Genomic DNA, 25,178 nt, shown 5'->3' on the forward strand with positions numbered 1-25,178 from the left:
GGAGCGCGAGCCCCGCTCCTCAAAGAAATGCAAACCTGTTCCTTCTTAAACCCATTTCCTGCTTTCATTCTCGCAGTCGCGCTTCGTTATGCATTTACCTCTTGACCATGTTATTCGGTCCACTTGGCACTTTGAAATCATAACCATGCGCGCAGGTAGCAGGCTGGGTTAAAGCATGCGGCAAACGGCTCCAGAGGTAAAAGAAGCGGAACACCTGCTGAATTTTGTTCTAGGTTAATTTGAAGAAGCGCAGGAGCCCGTCTTCCGTTGCATCTGGCTACGTATTGCCCTTGCCACTTTGAAGGCTGCCCTCTTTTTCTCATTAAATACGAACGTGTGAAGCGACCTTGGAAGTAATCGTTGGTTCTCGCTGCCCACGTTATGCGGGCTCTATGAGCATCTCATCCGTTCCCCCTCTTACGACCCTTTTTGACAGCGTCTCTGAGAGCAGAGTATTGCGCCTTGTGAATGCAAAGCACGAGCGCTTTCCCTGACCTGTGGCTCTTCCCGGAAGCTTCTGCTGCATAAGAAATGCATCAGATGCCACTTAACATTCTAACCTCAGATTAAACCGGATTGCGTACGATACTCACAAAATAAATACAAAGAGAATTAAATATTCCAATCTGTTTAAAAACTGCATTATTAACCTGAGCTGGATCCTTTGCACAAGCTAAAAAGAAAAAGTAAGCCCTACCTCCTTTGCTTGTCTTAGAGTACCTAGCTGACAGTTATTGATTCAGTAATACAAGTTTGGTCTCTAATATTGATGGAATATTGTTAGATTGGGTACTATAGAAAGTCTCAGGAAATTATGGGAAACTGATTGTGGTAAAGAAATAGAGGAGATGGCCTAGAAGTAATTGCACGATCAGTCAGTCCCAAAATTAGTTTCCTCACACACCCAATAAATTGGCATGTTAAAGGTGACACATGGATGGTGTGGTACCCACTAAAACTCCAAAATCAACCAGGTTTCTCATAACTGCCAGCCTAGGGACATACCAAATCTTTTGGTCTCTCTCTTCCAGGAATTAAAGAATAAAACTAATCAACACATAGATCCAGACCCACAGTTCCAAATATTTTTTTTCCGTTAAAACAAGATCAAATGCAGATCAAAAAAGTAAAGCCCCGATCAGCCACTCAGTGATCACAGTTCGGAACAGTATGAAAGGGGCCACAAGGGACTGTTAACATAAACTTTTTGGGAGTATTACAGTTGTGGGGAAAACTAACACACAAACAGAATGGCCAAGGGGAAGATAAATGTTACGACTTGTAGAAGTCAGTTGGCCCATGAACCTGTTAGAGCAGGCTTCCTCAACCTCGGCCCTCCAGATGTTTTTGGCCTACAACTCCCATGATCCCTAGCTAGTAGGACCAGTGGTCAGGGATGATGGGAATTGTAGTCTTAAAACATCTGGAGGGCCAAGGTTGAGGAAGCCTGTGTTAGAGACTTGGGCCTACCATTTGTTGTTGATATTACACCACCCCGTCTCTCGCCTCCCATTCTTAGTCATTGTTGCAATGTCTACTGTGGCACCCTCTCAGCTTGGTGTCCAGTGTGAGAGAATTGGTTGTGTTCCCCTAAATCCATCTCTGAGCAGAGTGTTCCAGCAGAACATCAGAATTTTCCTGCTCTCTAATAGTCAGTCTTTTCCAGAGTTCCCAGGTAAGAAAACTGCTATCTCAATCAGTTCAGTTTAGAATATAAAGTCTCGTGGCACAAGCATAAACACGCTAGCTACATAAACTTTAGGAGATGCTGACACGTCATGAACTAATCTACTATAATACAGTTCTTCTGGTCTTAAAAGTAAACCTTGTAAAGATACAAGTATACAGAGAAATCCACTAGCACTTTACCATGCTGGCTCACCATACTATATTGAACCATACAGTACATAACCTTCAGCTTCTTTGCTGCTACCTTGCACTGAGCAAAAACTCTTCTCAGTGAATACAGCCTTGGCTTTATACCCACATCTTTATACCCCATGTACATACACACATTCCTTAGAGAAGGGGAGAGTAAATAAATTGTGTTCCAGGCAGTTAGCCTCGGACTGTTTCTAAGCCACTCAGTGCAACTGGTGTACTAACTCTAAACAATCCGGACAGGGAGAATGAGCAGCTCAAGACATGGACTAGTGCATTTTCACCCATTTTTCCAAATTACACCCATGATAAAGATGGACTATTTTCCCTACAAGAAGCATTTAATGTTATTGTGTATGTTAACTAAAAGGACAATGGCAGAGGACCACTATCTCAGTATACTAATGTCTGGAATTCATAACAGCTTGTTTATGCTGAATTAAAGAGAAATATATTCAGTCAAGTCAGAAATGGGAAAATAGTAATTAGAAAAAGCTGTGAAACTACAATGGACCAGATCTTCCAAACTATGGATGTACCTAATTGTTTCTGAAACACTGTGCCAGTTTTGCAATGTCTTGTGTTTTTGCAATTATGAAGTTAGTTCAAAAAACTTGTATTGTTTCCTGTAGCTCTTAAAACACTGCACACTGTTTGGAAGCTCTTGCAACGTGATCATAAGCAGATTTATTGAGTTCAACAGAACATATTCCCTAGTGAGTGTGTTTGGGACTACAGCTCTCATGTATTATTCATATTTTTCCCCACAGTGAATCCCAATATCAGAACTACTGTTTACCAACTTTAAGCATAATTACAGTTCATTACTTTTTGATCAGGTATTGGATCCTTTATGTTTATCTATTTATTTTCGGTCATATTTACTTTACAGATTGGGGGGTGGGGCAGGGGAAGATTAATATGCCCTCGTGGACTGTAAGACTTAAGCATAATTATACTGTAATGTCCAAGGGAGTGGCCATGTTAGTCTCCTGCAGCATAAGCAACTGAAAAGCCTTGTGGCATTTAAAAACTAACACATTATTGTGCCATAAATGTGAGTGCATCACAGCTCACTGCTTGAGATAAATAAACCGTTACACGCACACTGTTAGTGAGACCACATCTGCACTATACATTAAAAGCAGCATCATACCACTTAAAACAGTCAATATTTCCCCCCAAAGAATCCTGGGAACTATACTTTGTTAAGGGTGCTTAGCATAGTTAGGAGACACCTATTCCTCTCACAGAACTGCAATTTCCAGAATGGCTTAACAATAAATCCCTCTTCTTAGTGAACTGGAAATTGCAGGAGAATAGGGGTTTCCTAACAACTCTCAGTGCCATTAACAAACTGAGGTTCCCAGGATTCTTTTTGGGAAACCATGTGAGTAAAAAAAGTGGTAAGATGCTACTTTAAATTTATAGTGCAGATGGGGGAATGGGGGGGGGGGAGGATGAGCCTGTAACCTGTGAAGTCAGAAGGAAAGGAAATGCAATATTTAATCTCACCAACTACGCAGCTAACCATGTGTGTGAGACACACACACAGCAACTCATAATAAGGCTTCATGCACCTGATGAAGTGGACTGTAGTTCGCTAAATATTGTTGTCTAATAAATTTCTTAGACTTCAAGCACAGTTATGTGGAAGTAAATCCCACTGAAATCAATAGCAGCTGTTAATGGATAATCTTGTTTATGATCTCACTGCCACATCCCCTGCCAGCCACATCCCACACTGTCTATATTTTGGGGAAAGTCTGAGGAAATGAGTCTATAGGCTCCCCCACCCCATCACCAAGACTCATCCTATTATCTCCATTTTACCCATAGTGTGAATGTGTGTGAGAGAAGAGGAGAATATAGCCTGCAACCTAGAATACGAAATCAATATTTCTGGCTATGCTTCTTGTAAATAAATAGTAGTTAAAGTGTTTTGAAGGCCTGTGAATTTGTGACATGGGAGATAATCCTTTAAAACAGGGGGCACTACCTAAAACAGAAGCCACCTGGAAGCCCTAATTCTTGCTGTTGTAACAATTAGATTACAGCTTAATATTTGCGAGAAGCGAGGTTAAAGGGAACCAGGCAGAGAGGGCCTTCTTGGTAGTGGCGCCTGCCCTGTGGAACACCCTCTCATCAGATGTCAAGGAAATAAACAACTATCCAACTTTTAGAAGACATCTGAAGGCAGCCCTGTTTAGGGAATTTTTTAATGTTTGAAGTTTTATTCTGTTTTTATTGTTCTGTTGAAAGTTGCCCAGAGTGGCTGGGGAAACCCAGCCAGATGGGTGGGGTAGAAATAATAAATTATTCTTATTCTTATTATTGTTATTATATTTTCTGTTAGCAATTCAGCTCAAGCTCTGAGCAGCTTTCCAACCACTGGCGTCCCTTAATGAGGATGTGCATGTTCACCTACATGAAAAGACATACCCAGATGTTGCAACAGAACTCAAGTAATAATTACAGGGTAGAAAGCAATACTCATCCTGATGTGCATCCAAAGTAGCTAAGGGTATTGAAAACCTGCCCCCACGAACAGCTCACCCAGGGTAGACTTGGTAATATGGTGCCCTGAACAAGGACAAAATATTTCTTATTTTCACAATAATTCCTTTTTAATCTTTTATTATTTGCACCCCCTCAGCTCGGCACCCTGTGCAGGGGAACCACCCACACTGCCCTAAATCTGGTGCTGGCTCACCCTAGTTGCACTGGGATGAGTTACAATTTCAAAAGCAAAAGCTATCTCCCGTCTGAAGGGTCTGCACATAGTCCTGGTTCTATAAAAACTCCATAAAAAAAATCTTCTATAAAACTTCTATAAAAAAAATCGTCCTTTCCAAAACCAAAGCATTCCAAAACCAAGGCGGCTTTCCCATTGAAAGGAATGCAAAATCAATTGATCCATTCCAGACTTTTAAAAAACAATCCCAAAGCAAATTAACACGAATTTTACTATCTAACGAGACCATTGATCCATAAAATGAAAGCAATAAACAATGTACTGGAGCCATACAATCAATCAATCAGTAGCTGAACTGGGTTTCACACAGTCACACACATACAAAAAGAGCCACAAAAACAAAAACGCAAAATAAATAGCAAAAACAGACAGACCTCGGCATAACACTCAAAATGGAAGTGTGGCACTCAAAACGGAGCATATCCGGCTTCCAAAAAAAGTTCTCAAACCAGAACACTTACTTCCGGGTTTGCAGTGTTTGGGTTCCAAGTTGTGTGAGTACCAAGGTGTTTGAGAACCAAAGTACCACTGTATTATTATTATTATTATTACTACTACTACTACTACTACAGGAAAAGAGTTGATGCTAGTCCTGTGCACCTTACTTACTTACTGTAGTATGTTAAAAGTTTGGGCAATTGTGTCTATGTGAAAGGGAAACTACAGTTCCCATGATTATTATTTTTTTAATGTATGGCATCAATCTGCCACACTGTCATATTCATTTCAGTGGAGCTCTTTTTCCAAATAAGGTGCTTAAGATCTAAGCATGGAAAGCTGCAGGGGAGATGGAAGATGTTGAGAATGGTGAGTTCAACAGGCAGGCAGGCAGCCAGACACTGGGAATGAAGGATCAGCCCTCAAAAGAAAAGAAATATTCATTAATTCATTTTTACAGTTAAAGCATATTAAATGTCAGCTTAATTTGAACAGAACATTTATTTTGTCCTGTGAAATAAAAATAAGCAGCCTCTTATAATGAAGGCATAGGAATGATTTGTTGTCTTTAGGATTTGGATAGGAACATATTAACAAAGTTCTTTCCCCCAGCCTTGGAAGTTTCCAGGGAGTTAAGAATACAGAGCTGAAAGCTTGCACAAGCATGGTTTCCGTTTATCTGCCTTGGTTCCCTCCAGCATTGTGACATCTTTAGCAAAGCAAGAGAGTAAAACAAAAACAAACTGAGATCAAATTTAATTAGGAACCCAATTTTCTCATGTTGTTTTTTGGGGTCAGGGCTGTGCTAAATATCCTTTCATCTTGCAATAATGGGTTGTTTGTATTCCCTGGTGTGAAGTGCACAGAACAATCATTCCACCACTTTTTTGGGTGAGGAACAGAATTCAGAAACTACGTTCAGAAAGGATGCATTCACAGTATACCTCTAAAGCACATTTAAAACACATTCTCTCCCACAAAGAATTCTGGGCAATGTAGTTTACCCCTCATAGAACTACAGTTCCCAGCAACCCTTAGCAAACTGACACTGCCCAGAATTCGTTGAGGGAAGGAATGTACTTCAAATGTTCTGAAAGGGTATAATGTGGACACAGTCCAAATGTGCATCCAATCCAGTAGACTTGTTCCCAAACACAACCCTCTAGCCATCACCCTGTGTTGCTGCTGATCAACAGGCATTTAATAATATTGTGATGAGTTTGACTTCTAATCCCTATAATCCCAGCAACTGTGAAAATATAAATCAAGTTATCTTTCTCATGAAGTGGTCACCTGGGAGATGGTCCATTAAGAGAGCCAAGGAAAGGGGCCTCTGTGCCAAAGGGAGTTGGATAGTAAGTGGGACAAAAGCCAGAGTTTAGAATTGAAAAGTATGTGTAATGTGTCACCTGGAAAAAAAGCTATAGGCTGAAGAGGCAGAGAAGAAACAGTAGCTGATTTATGCTTGAATCAAAGCCTGTGGCTACTGGAGAAGCAAGACCCTTTTGGGATGTTAATGCTGTGAACACTTCCATCATAGGCTCAGGTTGTATATATGTGTAAATAAGCCATATATCATAAAGACGCCACAGTCTCCACTGTGGCTCATTCCCAGAAAGAAACACGAACCCTGGGTAAGCACCTGGAACACTGGAATCTCGCACCACTCAGAGACTGGGGTGGCGTGCAACAATATATTGCTTTCATGGTTGCAGGCAATATATTTGTATGCTTCTCAATTTGTATTGTATTATTTTATGTACTGTGGCTTGCCATTGTTTTATTGATTATAGTTTAGACATTATTTATTGTAACTTTTGAGTGGATTTCTGTTTAACTTTTATATGTTGATATTATTATTTTGTACTACTCTAATAATTGTTAAATGTTACTTTTTGATGTAGGTTGCTTATTTTAAAGTTTTGTTTTATTATCACATTTTTCTATTGCGTTAGACTGTTATAAGATGTACATTTTTTGTTTCTTCAGCTTGTACACCGCCTTGAGTATTGTAAGATAGAAAGATGGTATACAAATTTTAAAAAATGAAAAAATGATGACATTGCTTTCAATATATTGCTTTCTAGTAGCTGTCATGGTTAATAGCCATTTATAGACCTATCCTCCACGGATTCTGGCACTCTCGAATGCAACTATTTATTTATTTATTTTATCCACTGAACTTTGTTTAATGACTTTTTTTGGTGGCAGATGAAGACATTCCTTATCTCCCAAGTCTTTTAACATTTTGATGTTGCTTTAGATTCATCTAATTTTAGTCTCTGTTTAAAACTGACAGCAGTTAGGTTTAACTTGCATGCTGGGTGGAGAGGTTTGCATAAGAACATCCCTAATGGGTCTGACTAAAGGTCCATCTAGTCCAACATTCTGTTCTCGACAGTGACCAAACAGATGCCTTTAGGAAGCCCATAAAGCAAGACAAGAGCAGAAGACCTCACTCCCCAGCAACTGGTATTCAGAGGCACCGCCTCTGATATTGGGGGTAGTACAAAGCCACCATGACTAGTAGCCCTTGGTGGCTTTAGCCTCTATGTATTTGTCTAAGCCTCCTTTAAAGGCACCATCTGATAGCAACTTATGGCAGCAGATTCCATAAAGAAAATGCACGCTATGTGAAGATGTGCTTTCTTCTGCCTGCCCAGACTCTCCGGCCAATCAGGGGATGACCCTGAGTTCTAGTACTGTATTATGACCTAGGGAGAAAATCTTATATATTGGCCTGTTAATCTCTATCAACCTTCTAAGTGCTAAGAAAGATTTCCCCCCACATTTGATATAGGCATGCAAGAATACAGTTGTCTTGGTTGTACCGTTAAAGAATCAACCCTCTGTCCTGTTTACTTTTCTGAAATATGTCGGCATGGGATGTGAATCTGTTCTGCAGCATTACCTTACATTTCCCACGTTTCCTTCTGAGAACATTTTTATGCTACCATCTGGTGTATTTCTGTTCCAATGGCCCTGGAGATGTTTGAATCAAATTTTTAAAATGGATTTCTCTTCTAAGAAGAATTGGCGCAGGGCATGAAAATGTCAGTGCGGTGTAAGATATGCTGCTGCCACCATCAAAAGAGATGTCCTGGCTCAGGTTTTCAGATGGGCTGGCTTAACATGTCACTAGTGCATCTGCTAAACGCTAGTAAAAGTCTGCTGCTGGAATGGCTAAAAAGAGGCAGAACACATTTATACCATAGTGCAGAGCTTCCCAATCTGTGTGTCGTGACATGTTAGTGTGTCAGCTGCAGTGTGTAGGTGTGTCATGTGAATGCTCCCCACACTCCTCCCAGGGCTGGAAAGGGGTTAGTTTAACCCCCAGTTGGATGGTAAAACTGAATTACTGTGTCGCAGAATGATGCATGTCTAAAAGGTGTGTCGCCAACATGAAAAATTTAGAAAGCTCTGCCATACTCTATATCCCTCCAGATTGTCATGGCCCCTGGGGGTGATGGACAGAGACGTGACCTGGGGTGGAGGAATCCAGTGAGCTGGGAAGATACCTACCCAGATCAGAGAGCCTGAGGAAGAGAATCCTGGGGAAGGTCCCAGGGAAAGGCAGGTTTTCATCACCTTGTCCCATCTCCTTGCCAGTATTGCTGTGCTAAGTTGTGCCCACCCCTTTCCCAGAGTTGCAGAGAACGTGATTGTTATGTACTGAAGTTCTCACCCTGGGCCAGCAGGGGGATACTGTAGATAGTTTTCACTCAGGTCCACATATGCAAATAAGGGATTGAAAGTGACGTTCAGTGATTGGATAGTTATAGAAAATGGTTACTGTTGCGTTCTAGTGGAGCTCTCTCTAAGCAGGCTGGCTGGACCCTTCAGTTCAGTTCTGTTCTGGCCTGTGAATAAACAAGGGCTGTTTGAAGAATCGCTGTGTTGTCTGATATGTTCACCCACAACTTAACAGTGATATTGTTGGATCAACATCTTTGCTTGTGAAGGCATGGGTAGCACCTGCTATGCCTCTGAAATGCATCAAATCTATGTATCTCACTGACCTCAGACTGATGGCCCAGTTATTATTATTATTATTCCTTTCATCTGAGGATTCGCAGGGTGGTTTACAATAGACAAATACATATCATAGTCACAAACAAAAACAATAAACACCCACTTCCTGAGTTTCAAAGGCCATAGTTTGTTTAATTAGCCAAAGGCCTGGGACAAGAGAAATGCTTTTTGCCTGGCACCTAAAGATATGTAACAAAGGTGTCAGGCAAGCCTCCCTGGGGCATGTATTCCATAAACGGGGAGCCACCACAGAAAAGGCCCATTCTCATGTTGCCCCCCTCCAGACCTTGAATAAGGGCCTCAGATGATGATTGCTGGTTCTGGGCTGGTTCATATGGGGAGAGGCTTTTCAACTTTACAGTGACCTCACACCTGGCACAAGGAATTAGTGGGAAATGAAGTTCTATTGGAGAAGGAAATTTTAATTTTACAATTACTATAGCAGTGCACAGTTTCTCTCTGGAATTTGGTACCACAAGATGAAGTGAAGGCCACCAACTTGGATGGCTTTAGAAGCGGCTAAGACAAATTCATGGAGAATAAAGCTATCAATGGCTACAAGACACAATGACTGTATACTGTACTTCCAGTTTCAGAGCTGGTATGCCTCTGATTACCAGTTGCTCTGAATTACACATGGGAAGAGTGCTGTTGCACTCAGGTTCCACTTGCTTGTGGACTTCCCACAGGCATCTGGTTGACTACTATGAGAAAAGGATGCTAGACTAGAGGGGTCTTTGATCTGGTCCAGTAGGGCTCCGCTTTTGTTCCTCTGCTCTACATGTCGCTACAGTAGAGTATAGGATAGGGCATAATCACAGCATACCACCCCCATATGCAAATCCTATCCAGGGATGCTGTTAATTAGATGAGGGGGCTGCACGGTATGGGGGAATATTTTTTCTAGTCTCAGACATAGCTGTCAACGTTTCCCTTTTTTCAAGGGAAATTCCCTTATTCCAAATAGGATTCCTCGCAAGAAAAGGGAAAAGTTGACAGCTATGGCAGATTGTGCACAGTTAGAGCACATTGGAAAGAACTCTACTGGTGGGGACCTTGAAGACAAAGCACTCTGCACACCTAGCCTGTTGTCAGTGTCCTTGGATCCCCAGATTTTGCTGAACTACCATAATCCCCAACCAGTATAGCCAAGGGTGAGTGAGAGACGATGGGAATTGTATTGCAACATCTGGGGCCCTGAGGTTGAAGAGTCCTGGGGAAGACACAGGAGAACATGAGCACATTTCATTCAGTGTATCTGCTTTGGTGAAACTACCACAGCCAGGCTGTGTATGAATGTACTATATATTTAAATGCTTGTTTAAGAAAGAATGCCAGTGGGAAATTTTTAAACAAACGAGCATGTTCCTTCTTTCCCTTGCCTGTGGGAAACTAAGTTGGGATCTGAGAACTGTGAACAAGTAGTAATAAGATTGCTAATGGGAACTGTGTCTAATCCTATTAGGGGGATTTTTGAATAAAATACACTTTTAAACAACAGTAAGTTCCAACTGATGGATGTTGGCTGTTACATAACCTTGTTTAGTTACAACTCCCCCTTTAAACAAAAAACAAAAAAACCTCTGCAGCTACGTAAGGTCAGAGTGATTTGAACAATATAGAAGGGTGGGGAAGTATTTGTTAAGGATTTCCATTTTAAAAAACAAGCACTGCTCCTTGGGTTGCCAACCACAAGAAGTTTGTAGGGCTGCAAAAATGAAATAAAGAACATTTTAAAATAAGACATGAACTTCATATAAATGCACTAATATTCTAGTAGCCCTTTGCAGCATATGAAGTGCTTTACTATTATTACATAGTTCACGTATATCTACTCACACATAAACCCCATTGCATTCAATGGAACTTACTCCCTGGTAAGAGGATAATAGAGCTAGAAGGTTTCATCAGGGTAATCTAACCCTATCTGCTACAGATGCAGGAAATCCATTTTTACATCAACTTTGATCATCCACACCATACATTGAAAGCGCACTTTAACCTTCATTGTTTCCTCCAAAAGAATCATGGGAACTGTAGCTTGCCCCTTGCAGAGCTTGAAAGCTCTGGTTTAAGCCTAGATGTCTTATGCTGGGTCAAGCTATAGGCACGTCTAGGATTGTTCAGTTTGTCTATCTTCCCAAGGAGAAGTTCTCCAAGGCTTCAGCCCATCCTAACTGAAGCCACCCAGTGCATCACTGGTGCAAATGTGAATATAAACAAAGGCCGAATCTTAACACACTACTTCCTGTGGTACATAAGTTCAGTGACCTTGTCCCCCTACTTGGGACAAGGACTCCAAAACAGTTCTGCAAACTTCAAAGAAATTCTACAATGTGCCCATTGCTATTGCTAATAAAAGTAACTTTCCCCATTGCTTCACACTGTGCAGTGTTAGTCAAAAACCATTTAAGGGGGTTTACGATGCCATTGACAAACCACTTAAACCATCAAGCTTGCATTTAAATGGGATTAGATCTGTTGATTGCATGGGTTAGTGGAAGTGCTGTGCATTATTAGTGCCAGTGGTTGGTGGATTGTAACCATAAAACCTTTGCTGGAAATTAAGGTAATCAACCACAGCCTGCTGCTCCAAGGTCGAATCCTGCTTAGCCTGATCCCCTGCAGAACTCCCAACATGACTGACGTGCTTCTGGGAAAGCAACATACTATAATCAGAGACCAGGACAGAGTTGGCACCAAGATGTCTTGATAGTCGAGGGAGGAAATCCAAATGGCATCCTCCCTCCCATTAATTAGGAAGTTTTTCAGTGCAAACCCCATTAAACTGAAATCCTACACTATTGCACAGCCCACATTTCTTTCAGGACAGTGTTTTGACCCTCTTGACTTTGCCTTTCAACTTATTTTTTATCAATCTCATTTGGGAGAAGTTTCCTCTTTTGAAATAAAATGTGACCACATCGCATTTTCTGGGAAATTGACTATTTACATGTATATTTAATTTAATAGCACTATGGCCACTGCTCCCAACTGCCTCAACAACATTTACATCTCATGCAAGCCATCCATCGCCACATACAGTAGTTTCCCCCAGACAATCCTGAGAACTCACAGAGCTACAGCTCTCAGCAAACTTAACAAACTACAGGCACCATTATTCTTTGGAGAGGGGGATATGCTTCAAATGCATTGTTAAACACCACCCTTCTCCACAGCAGTGCAAGATTCCAGGGGTACCAGGCATGCCTACCCAGGGCCTATGTTTCCTTTTGGAAATGAGGCACAGCAGAGACTGCGGTGTCCTTATGATATATGGTTTATTTACACCTATATGCAACCTGAGCCTGTGATGGAGGGGCTTGCAGCATTAAAACTCCCAGAGGTTCTTGCGTCTTCCATAGCCACAGCAGCTTTGGCATTATGCCAGCCATTGCTCTCAAATATTGCTCTTTGGCTCTCTCTCTCTCTCTCTCCAGACTAGTTTACTAACTCTGTTGCATAACTCCTAACCACAGTCCCTAAACTCTAACCTAAAATGCTAGCATTGTCTTTTTAAACTATCTTCTGTGGCGAGGGAGGGAGCCCACTCATTTGCAGGTGAGATTCATCTTTGATCCTTGCTGTTGTCTTAATGAGTCATCCCCAGGCCATCACCTCAAAAGGAAATTATCCTGACTTAATTAGTTTTTAACACTTGTTGATTCCCTAGGATGAAAGAGGTGTCTTATACACATGCAGGTCTTGATGAGAGTGTAACATGTGGGAACCGGACACACAGTTTTAACACACAAGCCTTAATTATTGGTCCCAGCCACAAACTCATAGCAGTATGGGGTGTTTTTATGTCCTTTGTCACAAACTAGCATATTGCTGCGTACTTTTACATCTGGCTGATCCTTAGACTAATGAGTTGTCTTTCTGTCATCACTCCCCCCCTTCCTTTCACAATAGTTATTACAAGGAGATTTCCAATATATACTACATATGCATGTTGCTCAATCCTGTCCCAAAACAGACTCTCTCTCTTTTTTAATGTCACAGACGGTTGAAATTCTTGGCTGATTCCAAGACAGCTCAAAGGACAGTTGGCCGCCTCCAAAAAGTATTGGGAGGGGGGCGAGGAAATAAATGCTCCAAACAAAATTCCTCTGGAAGCATGTCTATGAAACTGAATGGAAACACATTTTCTTCGGGAAACAGGAGTACCCCCTCCCTACACTGGAGATGGGGAAGGTGGGCTGCTTTTGGGCCAAACAATTGGTTTGCAGGCGGAAAGCGGGGAGGGGATAAAGGAAAAAAGCTCAGCCAATAGCGGCTTAGGAAATACTTTTGGCTTCCAGCGCTCATTTGCAACACATTCCTTTTGATCTGACACAGGGAGTGTAACACTGCCCCGTCCGCGAGCCTCCCTCAGCAGCCCACCCTTGGAGCGGGGTGCATGCTGGGAATCGTAGTTCCGCGGTGAGGCCCCGCCAGCTAGCAGCGGGCGGCAGGATCTCTCCGGCGGAGACTACATTGCCCATGGAGCCGGCGGGGACTATATAATCAGCCGCAGAGAGCCCGAGAAGTGCAGTAACCATGTGGATGTGCTGCTGAGCCAGCTCTTGGCTGAGGAGGGTTGGGAGCCGGAGCGGGGGCTAGCGAGCCTCCATCCCTCACGGAGCTCCTCGGCAGGGGCAACAGGGCTTCCTCCGGGAACATGGGATTACAAAGCGGCTCCTAACCCGCTCCAGCTCCAGGGCGAGCCGAGCCCCTTATGCAATCAGGTAAAAGGCTAAAGGCAGCGGGGGGCGGCAGTGACAAGAGACCAGAAGCAGCAGAAGTTGGCTTTTCCCCTCCAGGGGGAGGCTCAAAAGCCCAGCCTCGACTCGCCTTAGTTTGCAAGCTTCTTGTTGCAGCCCTTTACAAACCTCCTGTGGGGGGGGGGTTGGTTGTTATTTAAATATATATATATATATGGGGCTTGCCTTTCTTATTATCAGATCACCCTGATCCTGTTTATACAGGAGGGGTTGTGGCTTTGGCGGCGGCGGGGAAAGAAGCAACAGATCAAATAACGCTCCCTTTTCCTTCCTTTCTTGAATCCTAAATCCAGCCCCCCCCCCATCGCCCAAGTTTGCAACTCTTGACAGCGACAGGAAGAAAAAAAATGCTGCTTGAATCATGTGGGGAAGGCATCGACCTCTCTTGAAAGGCGGCGTCCCCCGGCTTGTTAAAACTTCATGGCTACTGATGCAGCAAACTGATAAGGAGGCGGGTGTTAGAGCGGGGATCCGAGAGGTGTGATTGTGTGTGTGCGGTTGGTGTTTGGGCGGAAAAAAAAAGAGACGGGTTAAAACACGAGTGATTCCCAAAGGTCTCGGCAAGATGTTGCGGCTCGACATTCTCTCCCCTTCCGTTTTTAAACTCGCCTTCATTTCTTGGAAACACTGGCAGATTTCCCCCCTCGGATCTCTGCTGTCGTCTTAAGCGAGAGCCGAGCCTTCTCTAGCCTTCTGTAGGTCTGTTTTTTTGGCAGCAAACTTCTGACTTGGGGAGAGCAACACGAGTTCCTAAGTTATTAACTTGATTGCTTTTGCATCAAACAGAGTGGAAGGAAGCTGACACAAATTGGCCCGAGTTAATGTGGGAAGGGCCTTTCGGAGTTTTAATGGGTTCATTTTTTTCTTTTTTTTTAAGGTTCTTAAAATTCCTTTCACTCTAGTTCAGGGCAAGGATTCCAAAACTGTGGTCCGTGGACCACTCGTGAACTTCATTCAGATGGCCCACAGCACACCCACATTACAGATTCATATCGGTTTTAAATTGTATTTTTTACGGCTTTGTATGTGTCACACATTGCATTGCAGTTTGAACTCTGTGGGATTCAGGTTGTGATACGTGGTATAAAACAAGCAATAAAAATACCATTAAAAATCATACAGCGTCTAGCACAGTGCATAGCAGTTGCTGCAACAGGCAGAAATATCATCAAGTGGTCAGCCAAGACCATCAGCAATTTTCAAGTGCCCCATAGGAGGGGAAAGGCTTGGGAAGCACCTGTTTAGAGATTTAGGTGTCTAGTTTTTTTGGGGGGTGGGAGGTTCTAATGCTGTGGAAGTCTGTCAGAATGATGCCTTCTTGGGAGAAGCAAACAAAACACCCAGGTTGTGTTCACACATGCAGTAGTCCATGGTGCAGTACTCCTGTGGAGGTAGCTGGAGGTAGTTGGGTACATGCAGCGTGCAGGAACGGAATTTTTGACAAAAAGGAGATATATGTAGTCTTTAAGATACCTGTTCCCTACACCTGCACCTGTTGACAATGAATGAAACAATAGGTAAAATGAGAAATAATTGTCAGGTGGTGGAGTGTTTAATGTAGTGTTTAGTTTTTACTGATGAGGGTGCTGGAACTGGATACAAAATTCCAAATGCAGGGGCACCATATATTTACATAAGGGCATTATGATACTGACCATTTTATTTTCAGTCCTTTTACTAATAATACATAGCAAGGAATTGACCATGTTTACTGCCACAGTAGACCTTGATGTTTTAGATTGAAAGTGGTCTATAGATGTTTAAATAATATTTTCATTGAGCTTGCCACCAGACCCCTAAGATTTCTTTCCTGGAAAATTGCAGATAAATACCATCTGCATGTGTACATGCTTGTGTGCGCTTAATATATAACATACCTAAGTTTGTGATTGAGAGTGTGTGCATTACTTTACAGTTGCTTATATAAAACACCATTTGCTGTTCTATTGCCCATTCAGCCAGCATGAAGTAATTCATTTAGAGCTCTTTGCATCTGTATAATTTGGTGTCATCTTGGCTACATTACTGTTCACCCTGACTCAGATTAAATAGCATTGGTACCAGTACAGATCCTTGCTGGGGCACCACAGTTTACATTCCTGCACTGCAATTATTGTCCACTTAATACTTTATGATCTGCTGCTTGTTTGTTTTGACCAGTTGCTGATGCATAAGTGCCCCTGTCTTATCTAGTGACTGCCACTTCACCTTTAGTGACAGACTTTTTGAAAGCCTAAGTATGCGCTGTACAAGAACATCCAGTCAACCTGTTTATCACACTTAAATCTAAAAGACTAGTGATACAGGACTTCCCTTTGCCCAAGGCATGCTGATTCTTACTTAGCAAAGCGTTTCTCTCTCTCCACCAATCAGTATTTCAGAATTCCATCTTTAATACTTCTTTCTGCTATTTTACCTAGCTGTTAGGCACCACAACACTTCGGTTGTCAAAAATAATTCCAGAATGAAACCAGGAAACGGTAGGCCTCTTGGCCTGTCTTCCAGTCTTTAGGTAAAGAGACTGATGTTTGTAGTGATGATGTTCCATTGCACTTTATAACTGTTGCACAGTTTGTTGCAATAGGTAACACATTGCACAACAACCCTATGAGTGTGGGTGTTCCGTTTTAAAGATGAGCAAGTTGAGGTTGAGGGAATTGCTGTGATCCTCTCCCCTTTATTGCTGTTCGTAAGGCTTATTAAAGGGTGTCTCCATACATTCCAAGTATCCCTAAAGTTGCTTGGATGATGGGGAGGAGTAGAGAAAAGCTTCAATTTAAGCAAAGCCAATATTTGCATGCATGGATTTGATGCTGATCAATATTCCACTTTAATCATTTGTAAATGAAACCCTTTGTAAATGTAATATTCTCTCTCTCTCCCCTGCCTTCACTTTTTAGATCCTTCTGATAGGTGGAATAAGCTTCTCTTCTAAGAGTGGAGTCTACTTTCAGTGACCTTGCTAGATCTGTAGGCTGCACATTCAAATCAATGGGATATTGACTTGGTCAGTACTGCATCCTACCCGTTATTAATACAATCCCGTGCATGTCAATTCAGAAGGAAGCCCCATTGAGTTCACTGTCTGAATTCATCACAATGAAGTCTCTAGCTGTTGATCACATTATGCTAAAAGACTGAACTATCACAAAGCAGGTTAAGTATAATGATAAAGGCTCAATTTCAACAGTCACATTACCATGTTTGGTATAAAATGAGGTAGCTTTCATTGCAATTAGGAGTGGACAAGCACAGCCACTTTTTGTGGTGCCCTCTACATGTTGCTAGACCACAGCTCCCAGCAGCCCTCACCACTGGCCATGGTGGCTGGGGCTGATAGGAGATGGAGTCCCACGGCATCTGTAGGAAGCACCATGTTGGCTCCTGCTGTACTAGAAGATGCACGTTAAGTGAAACTGGTGTATGTCGTATCTTTCTTTCATTTTCAGAAGGAGAGGGAAAATACTATATTTGCGCCACAGTGGGGCTCTGAAAAGGTTGCATGCACCATACCATTTAGGGCACTGTTCAGATTTCAAGGTGCTACCCTTGGGAGTGGGCAGAAGTCGGCTGTTGGACTTGACTTAATGGAGAGTCAGAGATGGTGGAGAGCAATTCTCGCTGAGTCAGTGTTACGTTATTTTCCAAAGTGCTTCACGCACATTATGTTGTTGTTGTTGTTGTTTACTCGTTCAGTCGTGTCTGACTCTTCGTGACCCCATGGACCAGAGCACGCCAGGCACTCCTGTCTTCCACTGCCTCCTGCAGCTTGGTCAAACTCATGTTGGTAGCTTCGAGAACACTGTCCAACCATATTGTCCTGTCGTCCCCTTCTCCGTGTGCCCTCAGTCTTTCCCAACATCAGGGTCTTTTCCAGGGAGTCTTCTCTTCTCATGAGGTGGCCAAAGTATTGGAGCCTCAGCTTCAGGATCTGTCCTTCCAGTGAGCACTCAGGGCTGATTTCCTTAAGAATGGATAGGTTTGATCTTCTTGCAGTCCATGGGACTCTTAAGAGTCTCCTCCAGCACCATAATTCAAAAGCATCAATTCTTCAGCGATCAGCTTTCTTTATGGTCCAGCTCTCACTTCCATACATCATTACTGGGAAAACCATAGCTTTAACTATACGGACCTTTGTTGGCAAGGTGATGTCTCTGCTTTTTAAGATGCTGTCTAGTCTTGTATTGCTTTTCTCCCAAGAAGCAACCCTGGAAGGTAGGTCTTGCTTCCATGTAAGGCAAATGAGTCTGTGGTCCCATAATGCAGATGAGAAGCTGAAAGGTAGCAATTTCCTGGCAGCCACCTAGTAAGTTCACATGGTTAAAGTGATCCCTAGGTACATTGTATCAGATAAATTACAAAAGAACTATTAAACTTGTATCTCGGCTGGGCAAAGAGGCTGTTACTTTGAATATTGTCAGTGTTTCTGAATTGCTGTTTTTCCTTTTTGATCCCTCCCTCAACCCTCATCCTCCATGGTGCCTTTTTAAGAATGTGCAGTCTTGTGCTAGGATAGGCCTCTTTAAACAGTCATTTGAGAGTGCATTGTCCCTTCTCTCAAGCTTTTAAGAATACTTGATACATAAGTTAAAGGATGTATTATATAAACACACATGAATGTTGTTGCAGATTTGGCTGTAGATGGTCTTAAATGGTCAAAAGATGGGCAGTTGCAGCTGGCTAGTTCTGAGGGTCTTGGTAACTAGTCTAACAGTCTAAATATTTAGTTGTTTCCTGGACTACAATAACTGGGCCTGAGGAGGGAAAAAAACCACATACTTCTCAATTGTGTGTTCTTTAGCTTCCTGTTGACTTCTTTTTAAAGACTAATCAGACACTGCTCAGAATATTTCATTGCCGGAGCCAGAAAGCACAAAAAAAGTCCCCACCTGTAACAGGAATAATAATAATAATACAATAATAATACATTAAATTGATCAGTGTAGTACTCCTCTAATAGGTCTCCAAAATTTACAGCAGTATGCTGTCTGGTGAGAAGACTGGTACTACTGGTAATTGTTAGAGACTTTTATTTGTGTCTGGATGTTAGGAACGTGGGAAGCTTCCTTCTACCGAGTCAGACTACAGATCCCTTTCACCTAGTTTCGTCTACACCGATTGGCAGCAGCTGTCTAAGGCAGGGGTCTATCCCAGGCCAAACTGGAGATGCCAGTTAGATAGCTACCTTAGATAGCTGCTGCCTGGATTGAATTGGGACTGCTACCATCTGCATGCAAAGCATGGGCACCCAGTGTGGTTAGGTGAGAAACATAAATCCGGTCATTACAAACATTCTGAGGCTCATAGATGATGCTCTTGTAATTGTAGCAGGAGACAGACAGTTAGATGGTAGCTACCATGCAGAATTCTCACGTAGACATGGACAGCATGAAAGCCCTGGGAGTGGATATCGTCTAATGGAGCAACAAGTACATCAAGGGTTTCTCCTCTGCTGAAATCTCATTGGTGAAGTATAAGCGGGAGAGTGAAGGTGCAATAAAAGCAGGAAATTAGGATGCGTGTGGAGCTTTGAGACGGATACAGCTTTTTATCCACTTCAGCCGAGCAAGCTTGGCTTAGGACTTCGTATGGAGTCCTAGCTAAAAGCCAAGGGTCTCCACAAAAGAAAAGCAACGAATCCTAAGCCATTAGATTTGTTCCCAGGTATTTGCTTAAGAGGTGTTCCCTCAGGTTGACAGTGGGCCTTGAGGGCAATTGCTTTCCTACCTGGGTGCCTGAGAAGCTAGACCAACTGTTATGTATCTTCTGTAATCAGTTTTATCGGCTCTGTGAGGAGCCCTCCCACCCTGCTCTGAATGAAAGTGTAGGCTGTACTTCTTTTTTCAAGGCACACTTGTATTGCAAGAATTGTAGATTCGTGGCCGGCAATTGGATTTGCAACAGTTAATAAACCAGAGAGGAGTTAAGTGCTTGTGATTTGGATAGCATATAGCTAAAACTGTATATAGCTAGAGCTGTTTCAATTAGTTATCCAAAGCCATGAATAGGCACCCTTTTTGAAACTGCAAGGTAGCCCATTTAATATTTTCTCCTAGCTTCCCATCTTCCTCTTTGCCCAGTCACTTGTGAGTTGGGAGACAGGTTTGTTGTTTCTGGGCAGAGGTAATGTTCCTGAATGGCCTGCTTCTGCCTGTTGTTGTGTGGGTTGTGCCAGGGAAACTTGAGGCAAATGTTCCCACTCTCTTAGGATGATGGGGAGATAGATGCTTCATGGGACTTCCCTGTTCTGAGGGCATACAGTAATGGTTACCTTTAGTAAAGCGATTTGATTTTTCAACGCACGTTCCAGCTCCTCTTGTGGCATCCTATTGCACAGTCTGAGAAATGCTGATTGAGAGTCTTGGTGAGGTTGCTGTACAGTCAGATGAGCTAATTTGAGATGGATAGCTTTGCCAAACTGAAGTCTTCTGCACACCAGAAATTACATCCAAGATGGCATTCTTTTTGGATGCTGGACAAGGCAACTAATTACTCTGCTTGCTTGAATGCCAAGCCTATCATAGAAGAATACAACTTGGTGTGTACCTGCCATTCTTCTTGGCAACCTCAGGGGAGGAAACTGAACTGGAGCAATCTGTTGTGGTATTCATTCCATGATAAAACGTTAAGGTGCGTTAGATGGAGAGAGTGCATGTGGTTGACCCACAACTATGAATAGTGAAGAATCAGTTAGCCTCACTCATAACCATTGCAGCTGGCAAAGGGTGCAGTATCACAGACAATAAATGGACAACATCAACAAGGGCTCCTTTTGTTTCTGTTTGTGGGTGAGCTGGGTTTAATCTGACCCGGATCTCAGCCTTGGAACTCCTCTTTTGACTCATTTTCCCACTGCCACCGAGCATATACAAAGTGCCTTTCTCTCCCTGCTGAGTAATGCTATGACTAGTCCCCTTGCATGTTGGAATTGCAGGTTCAACAAGCTTAAACTCCAGGTACCGCCACCTTTATTTGTTTCTAAAGCATCACAGTGAATGGGAAGGAGGATGTTGTCTCCATTTCAAAGTGAAACGCAGCTGGGCATGGGATGGCTTTGAGAATGTCTGAAGTATATTTCCCACCCTCCCTGGAATCCCTTTACGGACAGTTATAGCTGAACTAACTTTCCCAGCAGTAAGTGTTTGCTGGAATGCATTTGCTGTGCCACAAGATGAGCTAAAGTGTGCCTTGGAAAAAGTAAGGTACCACCTTGAGCATTCCGCCAGCTGCACCAGAGACAGCCCCTGTGTAGCATCACTCTTCTCTTATGCCAATAGATAAGAAGTATGCTTGTGCCTGGACTGGAAGCTCCAGCTGGCGCAAAATTCTGTGGCTATACTTTTGATGGGGACTAGTGCTAGCACATAACACTGGGGCTCAAAACTTTGCACTGGCTGCCGCTTGTATGCTACTGGGGCAGGCTCAAGGTTCTTGTATGTATTTATTTGCAAGGCCCTTAACAATTGGGGTCCAGGATACTCAATGACTGCCCAGTCCCTTATATCCCCAGCCTGATCCCTGAAATCTTCAGGTGAATGACTGTTAGTGGTCCCGTGTGGCTTAGATGCATGGCTCGTATCCCACCAGGAGCTGCACATTTAGTATTGAGCTGACATCCAGTTAAGTTGCAGCTTCCTCTATGCAGAACTTCTGTGGCCTGTTGAAGACTCTTTAAATATCCCAGCAAGCATTTTAATTGAAGTGTGGGTTTATAGTTTCAACTGCCATTTGCTTTTTGTATTGTATCCTTGTAAATCACGCAGGGGTGACTGCAGTTAAGTGGTACATAGATTGTTTAAATAGATAAAAGAAATACATCATGCAAAGGATGACGGCACGCGAGATTTTTTGACTGCTGCCTGTGTTAAAGGTGCAGGGGACTCTGAGGCATCACCACTGTCCAGAAAGCATAGTCCTCCTCCAGAGCCTTATCTGCCCTGACAAAAGGCGGGTAGGGTGCCAGATGATGATAATAAATGGATTACTCCACAGTGGTAAGGGATGTGGGTGGCGCTGTGGGTTAAACCACAGAGCCTAGAACTGGCCAATCTGAAGGTCAGCGGTTTGAATCCCCGTGACGGGGTGAGCTCCTGTTGCTTGGTCCCTGCTCCTGCCAACCTAGCAGTTCGAAAGCACATCAAAGTGCAAGTAGATAAATAGGTACCGCTCCAGCAGGAAGGTAAATGGCATTTCCTTGCGCTGCTCTGGTTCGCCAGAAGCGTCTTAGTCATGCTGGCCACATGACCTGGAAGCTGTATGCCGGCTCCCTCAGCCAATAAAGCGAGATGAGCGCCGCAATCCCAGAGTTGGTCACGACTGGACCTAATGGTCAGGGGTCCCTTTACCTTTTACCACAGTGGTAAGAAAGATGTCTGCTCGTTTTTCTTGGACCAAGTTGAGAAAAGGCTGTGAGCATACGATTAAAGAGTTCATCCAGCCACCCCACCAATGCACTACCAGGGATCACAAGATAAATGCAGGTTTTAGGGGGCAGAAAGCTCCAGTTTCTACGAAGGTTGATATGCAGCACCTGAGTACTTGGCAAAATGCTTGGGAGCACATCTCTGAATGATTGGGTTGATCGTGGAAGCTGCTGGTAGCAAGAGTACTATTTCCTTTATACCAGATGACAGTTCTGTTATTATTCCAGGCATGGCTTCTCTGTTCTGAAAGCTAATCTTCAGGTATTGACAGGCTTGCAAGTTCTAAATAAGGAATTGTCCCTGTGACTACAAAATGTGCATTATCTTGACTCCTGTTTTCTGCTTAGTCGGTGGTGTCTGTGGCTGAGACTCACAGGTACTGACAATTAGTGCCGGAGCACAAGCTAAAAATACTTGGTGTGGCAAGGCGTTATGTACGCTGAACTTCTCGTCATAGAAAAACTTGTTAACTACAGAAAAAGTTGGACTGAGGGGAAAAGATTCAATGTGTGGGGAGCAAAACCAGTGTTAGTTCTAGTAGTGAGGCTACGCAAAGCAGCTCACCGATTTTTAAAAAAATAATCTTTGTTTTAAAACTTACTCAAATGTTTATTTAAATGACTGAAATTATAGGGCTTTGGAGTAGCTAAGGCAGGTCTGCACCCTTGCTTCATCATGTATGATAGTCTACTGGGGCTCAGTAGCCAAGCTTTGGTTTTTGCTTCTTCATTTTTAAAAGATGCCACACAAAAATTCCCACCACAAAAAGATATCACACAAAAAATCCCTCTTAGAAATGGGCAGGCTCTCTAAGGAGCTAATAAGCCATATAAAACACACAAAAAAGGTGTTGGGTTATCTCTACTTCTCAGTTTTTGAAAAGCATTTTCATTTCCTTGTGTGTGAATCTGTGGGCTGCATTTTTACCACACCATGTCTAAAAGATAGATGTGCCGCCAGGGCCCAACAACAGTTTCATGTGCATCAAGGTTGGGCCAGGACCTGTACCACTAGTTGTCTATCTCTGGCCTAAACCAAGCAACCTGCCGCATGCAAGAGATGAAAAACTCTTGTCAGAGCCTGACCATCCCACCGGTCCTTGGCTAGTCCAACCTAGAATGGGGTCCCTCAGGTTGCAGATACCCTATCTGAAGATGAGTACTTATGTTTTCAGTGAAAGAGACTGTGTTAAGATTTCTGTTTGTATGAGGTTAGGACCCAAAGACAGAGGAGTGCATAGCTTGTATGCCTTGGGACTGAGTTTGGCCTAGCGGGAGAAGAGTGAGTATCCTGGTTGGGAGCAATGGGATGACGCCCTATGTATATCTCTGAGGGGCAGGCAGCTTAAAATGACTTGAGATTCTAGGACTCTTTGTTTGCTTTGCTTTCTGGTAGCTTTAGATATGGACACATCTGGTTCACTGAGTGAATCAAGGGATGAAGGGAAGTAAAATCTATCAGTTTGTGAACATTTGTGCTAAGTTCTAAAATGTGTCCTTTCCTTCCGATTTGCTAAAAGGTGCCGGGGAGGAAAGCCAGTCTAGCTGGTTAGATCCTGCCCATGGAATCTCTCTGGTGCTGGCATACATTTGAATGAGTAAAATTATTGGCAGGGATATTGGCACAAACTTTCAGCTGGTATATCCCTATAAATCTTTCATTTGGCAGTTGGCTGGCTCATGAAGACACACCTGTTTAAACAAGCATTCTCCTGATCTTAACCTTGTGATCTAATTGCTGTTTTATCTGCTTTCTTATGTTGTTTTAATAGACTTGTTTTATTAGACCTCTTAATCATGGATGTTTTAAATGTTTTGATGAAATTTCATTGTGTGTGGATATGTTTTTGTAATTGGTTTTACACTTGTAAGCCTTCAGTTTATTGCAATTAAGCTGTATTAAGAATTTGTGCTGCTGCATGCTGGGACTGCTAGACTTCAAGCACCCTGAGGATGTGTTGCAGTTGCATTGAGGGCAGACTAATGTGTCTGCAGCTGCTTCTCAGGACCCCAAGTTATTTACCTAAGCGTGCTTGCATGCATGACTTCAGTGAGCCTACAAGCCAACATGTTGTGCAAGTTAGTTTTGCAGGCAGTGTTTTTTTTCTGGGGGAGACGCAGGGGTATGCATACCCCTAAACATTTTGTGAATCTAAGTTTGGTCTCATTGAGGGGCAATATTTCAATATGAGTAGGAAAATGAGAGTACCCCTAAACATTTTCTTTTTAATAGAAAGAAAGACTGTTTGCAGGTAATGTACGGCAAGAGAGATGACTCTCATCCCTGCCAACAAATAGCTCATGAAAGGCAGAGGACATTATGAATCGAAGATCATGGGTTATTGTGTAAAATTAGGATTGCTGTTGCATCAATGCAGGTTTAATGTTATAAAATTGGTGTTTAAGTGGAATGTTTTTATATGCTGGATTAGAATTGCTAGCGCACAATAGCTTGAGCTGAAAAGCCAGCCATTTATAGCAGATAAAGCAGTGTTGCATTTTTTTTAATCCCAGATTGCACTGTGTAAGCTGAATCTGCTCATATTGGGTTGCAAAAAAAGGGCTCTGTTTGGGCCTCCTGAATTGTAATAGCAGTTCTCTTCTGTTCACTGCAGGGCAGATCCCTGTTATTTGGAGTTGAGAGGGACGCACACGAAATTACAGAAGTGTTCTCTTTTTCCTGAAAGCCATCTGTGCGATATGACTGCTTCCTTTGACTGGGTGAAGTATCAGTCAAGGCATGGACAAGTGTATCTTACAAAAGTTAGGGGTCTGTCTCCCTTAATGTGGAATATGTTGCAAGGGAAGGCACCTAACATTAGCATTTGCACACATTCAGACCATATTCCTCAATGTACAATAATCTATCCTGTCTAGTGCTATG

The 25,178-nt window shown here is 42.8% G+C and overlaps 1 protein-coding gene across 8 annotated transcripts in view; it reads left to right on the plus strand.

The window, feature by feature from the left end:
• Positions 1 to 13,525: 13,525 nt before the first annotated feature.
• The window catches only part of ITPR1 (inositol 1,4,5-trisphosphate receptor type 1), a 209,085-nt gene continuing 197,432 nt past the window's right edge, over positions 13,526 to 25,178 (plus strand). For 5 of the 8 annotated variants that reach the window (XM_083424528.1, XM_083424531.1, XM_083424533.1 and 2 more), the window contains exon 1: positions 13,528 to 13,836. The gene's annotated coding sequence lies outside the window, so the exon portion shown is untranslated. Of the gene's footprint in view, positions 13,837 to 16,772; positions 16,880 to 25,178 lie in introns of all 8 variants that reach the window. The other 3 variants (XM_083424530.1, XM_083424535.1, XM_083424529.1) reach the window with 2 other exon arrangements.

Source organism: Podarcis tiliguerta, assembly GCF_965153285.1.
Source record: "Podarcis tiliguerta genome assembly, chromosome: 2".
Lineage (NCBI taxonomy): Eukaryota > Metazoa > Chordata > Lepidosauria > Squamata > Lacertidae > Podarcis > Podarcis tiliguerta.